A 7,066-nucleotide genomic window follows, 5' to 3' on the forward strand; every position below is an offset into this window, starting at 1 on the left:
AATCACTCGATGTAACCGGTTCTTCTTAGTGAACCGGTTGAACCAGTTCACCAAATCGAACTGAATCATTTGAAACGGTTCGCGTGTCCTATAAGCATTAATCCACAAATGACTTAAGCTGTTAACTTTTTTAATGTGGCTGACACTCCCTCTGAGTTAAAACAAACCGATATCCCGGAGCAATTCATTTACTCAAACAGTACACTGACTGAACTGCTGTGAAGAGAGAACTGAAGATGAACACAGAGCTGAGCCAGATAACGAACGAAAGATTGACTTAAACTGTATTCCGAAGATGAACGGAGGTCTTACGGGTTTGAAACGACATGAGGGTGAGTCACTAATGACATAATTTTCATTTTTGGGTGAACTATCCCTATAATTTGAGGGAACGTCATATTAACATGTGAATGTGATATGTCGTGGCCACAAGATCATTTTGTCAGGGTAACGACATCCTTATGTCGTGGCCTTGAGATGCTATGTTGAGGGAAAGACATTTTTCTCATGGCCACGAGTTTAATGCATAAACAAAACTGCTTGACCATAGCATCCCCGGGACATTTATTTATGATTAACTTCATTTGAATGCTGACGATCACATGTAATAAATCCCGGTAGTAAAGGCCTATGGTTAATATAATAATTTAATAATGTAATCATTTCTAGTTGTATAATAAATAATATAATAATTTCTTAAATATGAATACATCTCTGATAATCCCACGGCTGATATGGTCAAGCAGGTTTGTTTACGCATTAAACTCGCGGCCACAAGAAAAATATGGCATTCCCTCAAAAAAAAGGATACACAACATAAGGATGACGTTCCCTCAAATTAATATTTTGTTGCAACGACATAATCACGCTCCCACGAGTTATTACTTCACGGCCGCGACGAAACTAAGTGAACAGACTATATCATCTTAGGGGCACCGTAGTTTGCCTGGTTTTCCATTGAGAACTAGATACCCGAGTACATTTTTAATTGAGTTCATATTTTAACCTATTGACAAACAGATATTTAATAATATTAATAACAATAATACATAGCCTATTTGCATTATTATTAATACTATTGTTGCATATTATTGCATATTTTATATTATATACATTTTTAAATATATACTTGAAGATATAAGAACAATCCTTAAAACTAGATACCTCAGTTCATTTTTTAGTTCATATTTAAACCTATTATCCAATAGTTAATACATTAGTATTGTTGTTGTTGCAAAAATCCTTAATAGATAAGAAATATTTTAATAGCATATTTCATATTATATACATTTTAAAATAAACATGAAGATAACAGAAAATAAAGAAAATAGTTAATACAATGAACAGAATATTTTCTAAAAAGATCTAAAAAGTGTGGTACCGTTCAGTAGGACCAAGGGGATAAGTTAGTCATGTATTTAAAGACAATGGATCAGATGGGCAACAGCTGTTAGATCATTTAAATTGGCCGTAGGCTGGAACGTAGGACACAGCATTTACAAATACAAGAAATAAAGCAAAAAGGCCAGACTCACTCTATCACTTTCAGAGCAGAATGCAAGAGAAGCACTTTTAGATGCCCTGCAAGAGTGTGTGTGTGTGTGTGTGTGTGTGTGTGTCTATGCTTTGCCACTGCAGACGGCTGCATCAATGAGCTTCTCTGTGCCCTCTTAAGATAATGAAAATAATACAGGGCACAAAGAAATAAATAAATATATCTGACCATCTTGGAACAGGGTTCCACATTGCAGGTGGAAAGATTAATGCCTGCGTACAGTCGGTGCACAAATGTCTGTGTATCAATGGCTTTTCAATTCACTTATGCTTTATAACGGGCAAGGTCAAAAAGCAATTTGTGCAACACAAGAAATAAATGAAATAAAACGGCGGCAAATTAAATAACAAGAACAAAGCTGGCCCTCCAGATAAATTGTGGAGGGTACAGATAGGAGAGAGGTTAAAACATGTGACATAAAACAAAAACAGTTTAACAATAAGTTGTTTTTCTATTTGACTAATTATTTTAAATAATTATGTTATTATTATCAGCACTGTTGTGTCAGAAAATCATTCACTGAATCTGTTCCAAACTCAGTTTTAATTGTGTCTACCCTTAGATGATTTTAATTTCATGTTGCCCCTGAATAACGTATATTGTACAAAATTTTAATTATGATTAATTCATCTTTTGGAACAACATAAAAAAATACTGTTATTCTTATTCTATCTTTATCTAATTTTTACAGTCTAGACAACAACCGATTCATTAACAATGCAACATGAATGTTTTCATAACCTGTACTGACGTTTACAATTCTGTATTTATCTTTTTATTTTTATTTTTACTTCATTATATACTACAGTTCAAAAGTATGTGGTTGGTAAGATTTTGAAAAGTGTTTGAAAGAAGTCCGCTATGCTCACCAAGGCCATTTTATTTGATCAAAAATATGATAAAAACTAATACTGTGACATTAATCTAAAATATTTTTCATTTGTTTCTGTGATGGAAAAGTAACATTTTTAGAAGCATAAAAAAGTAACTCTGCTCTTCAGTGTAAACAATTGTGCTGCTTAATATTGGTGGAAACAGGTTTCTATATTTTGTACTGTGTGCATTACTACCACAAAACCATACCACCATCCCATTCTCATATTCCCCACATTCCTAGTCTCAATGTTCCCTCCTCACTGTGTCAACAAAGTCAAGTGAACTGACAGGACATAAAACAGCCTGAAGCAAAACTCAGTGTAATGTGTTCTATAATCCTAGAATAGGAAGTCAAGAATGATCCCGTTTCCTCCTCGAGTCCAAGTGGGCTCAGTAGGGGGCAAAGGACAGAAAATGTTTAAGCCACACTTCTTCTCTAAAACTGTCTCTCAGTCCTTTCTGGTTTGTGGCCTTTTTTTAATTAAAGCGGATGCGGCATGATTGGACTGATCTAATTTACAATTAAATAAATAATAAATCATCAATTTACTATCTAAAATTGTAACCCAGAAAATACATATTTAAGTTACAGACCTTACAATAGACCAATCCATGAATGCAACAGCTCTGAACATCAAGTTCAACTGCTCTCCTGGTAGCATGTCTATAAAAAGATGTATTCCTGCAAAAACTCAAAACAAACACAAAGTCCATTTAGACACAACCTCCATATCTCCCGTGCCTCCAAACAAGACAGCTGTTTTTGGGGCAGATTTGACATGCCATTTTCTCCCCGCTATAGTATTTTCAATGATAAAAAAAACAACTGTTTATTACTGTTTAGCTGTATTAGTATCTGACGCTGAGAGTAATGAAAAGCTGCAGGCTCAATATTTTACACACTGATGCATTTTTCGGAGCACACTTCTACAGGGCATCTATGAAACAATGGGTGTCATAACCGAAAGGTGCGTGTTATTAATCTCCCAGCCCTCCCCAATCAATCTGCTTCTTCCTTCACAAACAGTGTAATGCATTACGGCGCTAAACGAAAGACCACATTTCACTGGCGCACAAAGACAAGGCTCAGGAGGAGATGTCTTCCTCACACAAAGCAGCCATGCATTACCACTAAAGAGCTTCTTCTGGTTGTTATGAGTATTACTGAACAATTTGACTCTGAGGGATAAGTAGATGCACTGTAATTCATACCAATTTATTATTTTCTCCCTCCTTCTAAATGGCGTAAGGAAGAGCCGTGGTGGTAATGGTGCACTCATTTTATTATGAGTTGTGCATTATCTTTTGCAGCTCCTGTTGGCGAGGACAAGAAGTGAGACAAATGCAGTGTGAAGGTGTAAAGTAAAGATGCGTTAAGCAGACACGAAACCTGGCCACAAAAAATAACACAGAAGTATGCGTTTTGTACGAAACTCGACATTCCTTGCGGACTGAGAATCAGCATGCATGCTCATTTAGGAGCTAATCAGAAGAAAATACGGCATCCGAACGCAACTGGGAACCATTTGAAAGGTATGTTGTGAGGTCATCTCTAGCAAATGTTTCTGGCAAAACCCAGTATGCACTACACTACGAATTCATATCGGAAGATCATACCGGAGCAATTATTCAAAACCTTTGATTAGCCTCAATGTACGCAATCACAGCTGAAAATCAATTTTCAGGGACATCCGGAAATCAAAAGCAAGTGTGGTGCCAACAGGCCATGCGCATGTTTGAGTTGAAGGTTCCTCTCTTTTTCTGACATTTTCAAAATTAGCCAGCTTTTTTTCCCCATTTGGGGCTAATCAAGTGAAACAGCAGTGAGCTCGCTGTTGAGACACTGCCAAAAACGGAAAACAGCCAGTGAAGTGGAGCCAGGTACTCTCCAATTAGTGTTTGCGTAACTTAATGCGAACTGCTGGTAACCGGTGCTTGGCGTCCAGGCGGTTGTCACTACAGTTACACACATCCTCCATCAAATGTGCTAACGCATCCTGATTTGTTTTCCCTTTCAAAACTAGCGTGAAAGTTGAAATGAGACATTTCCATGCATGCATTGGTGCTAACGGGCAAAAGAGTTTGGCTTCGGCATTGATGAGAATGAGCAAATGTTATGGTGGCTGGCTGACACTTGACGGGTATGTGGCCTAAAACACCAAAATAATCTTATTTGTGAGGTATATCAAATTGCCAGAGCTGTCTGTGTGGTATGGTGTGTGATTTGTATTTTGCTGAAAGGAAAAAGTCAAGTTATTGGAAGCTCAGACGGTAGGTGTTATATTGATGTGATGAGCCAAATGTCAATTTGAACACTGTTTTGGTGTAGAGTTACTGTCTTTTTAAAGTGTATCGAGCAGTTTTGGCAACAAAGTCAGACAAACCTGAGAGGCAGAATTATTTTTCATGCCAAAAGTGTGCACTCTTGCATGTTTATATGTGTGGAGTTTCTATATCAGTGAGAATGTCAGCACTTTTTTCTTAAAAAAGGCTGAGAACAAAAATGTTTTTAACAGAGCAAATGTGGAGCAACGGAGCAACAGAAATGTCTTGTAATTAGGGCTCCAAACACGGAACCCAAGCAAATCAGGGAACTGTTCATTTCATGATTAATAATTAATATTATTGCATGTTTTTATGCTTAAAAATGGAATGTACAGACCAAACCATAAGTTTGAAGATGTGAAATTTAATTAAAGATCCTAAATTTACCATATATATTTTTTGTGCTAATATTCCACAGATCTCACACCCATTAATTTCCAACAGATCGGATTTGAATTGGATTAAAAAATAATAAATAAAAAAATAACAATAATAATAATAATCATAATAATAAAATGAACAAGTCCTTGGTACCAAATAAGTACTTTGCAGTCACACTAGAAATAAGAATTCATCATGGCCTATAATTAATGATTTTCATGATGTTAAAGGAGACTATTTTGGGGACAAGCCTAAAAAATCATGTTAAAGCAATTACAATTTTTTTTAACAGGCTCCTTTTCTTTAGCAAGTGGAAGCAGCCTGCAAGTGGAAAATCCAGCCCATAGCATTCCCTCATCATTCCCAACCAACTCCCTCTCTCTCTCACTGACCCTCACCCTATGCATTACGAAAGATCCTGAGTCTGACAGTAAAAATGAAGAGAATTGAGGGAAGAATGAAGGGAAAAAAATGACATGCACCAAATTAGTGGGAGTTCTCCATCTATGTTGGATGGGAAAATTGTTCCCATTCATTTCATAGAACAACAAAGTGCTTTACTGGTTAAGATTATGGTGAGAATACAATAATACGAAAGTAAAGTCCTTTTGCAAATTCTATCCAGGAAAAAAACAACAACAAGCCTTAACACCCTATATAATTTGTTGCAATAGCCACACAATCTACAGTTAATTTTTTTACACAAGAGTCTAATTCCTCAAGATCTAAGACCTCAAGTACCATTCCTGGTCCTGAATGTCATGGATCATGAATGTTTCAACCTGAGCATGCACTTGCTTGGGTACTGTCCTTCCTCCAGAACTCCTTCACCCCAGGCCAAGACATCACATTTAATGCCAATTAGGGTCGGATTGCTCTAACAGAAGCTGTGGTTGAGCCAAGGCTCAGAGCAGGCCTGTGGGAAGGTGCTTATTGGTCCCAGAACTCAGGGCTAAGGATTCATGAGGTCAAGAAGCACACTGGCTACCCCCTAAACAGGGGAAATTATTATAAGAATCAAAATTAGGGATGCACTGATCATGATTTTTCATGGCCGATTCCGATACCGATTTTAGGCAAACTGGCCGATTCCGATAACGATTTCCGATTTTTTTTTTTTTTAATCTTTAAGCAACAAACAAGAAAGAAGGAAAGTGTGCATAAACAAGATGTTTATTTAGTATTTAAACTGGCTTTTGGCTATTGAAAACAATAACTGCAACCATCTGAAATTAACAGCAGTAACTACACAATAAGTAGACTACATTCAATACAAACATAGATGTTACAGACATCAGCATTTAGCTTTTGTTTTTGAATTGGGTTGAAACTACAGAGGCCTTAAATTTAAAGATTAACCGTAACCACGTTAAATTTAAGGCAATAACAAATAGTTCTACAGTCCAAACAACACAATCAACAAACATTCAATAAGACGTTTCTTAATCAGCATTCAGTATTTTAGTTTTTAAATAAAAGTATGCTATATAAATAGATTATTCCAAAATGTTAAAATCAAATAATGTTGGTGCGAATAAAACAAAGATGCAAAGTGTTTTCATTCATCCAATAAAAAAAAAAAAAAATTAGGGTAATGATTCACATCTATATTTTTTTAACTTGAGCCAATGAAAAATGAATAACTATTGTCTCAAGTTAAAAAATATAGATGTGAATCATTACCCTAAATTTTTTTAATTGGATGAATGTGGAACTTTTTCTCAGTGTGCTACAGCAGGTGATTTTTAAATCAAATTAAGTCGGTGTAATTTTAAGGTAAAATAAAAATAATCATCCTATACAGAACTGTCGTTTACTTCTGGCTTTTCAAACGTGTATGCAAGTTCTAATTTACAAAAAAAAAAAAAAGTTGAGTCACAGTTTAGTTTCGTTTCTCATCCAACACGTGAGAAGTTGATCTGAACATCT

Source organism: Carassius carassius, chromosome 5, assembly GCF_963082965.1.
Source record: "Carassius carassius chromosome 5, fCarCar2.1, whole genome shotgun sequence".
Classification (NCBI taxonomy): Eukaryota; Metazoa; Chordata; class Actinopteri; order Cypriniformes; family Cyprinidae; genus Carassius; species Carassius carassius.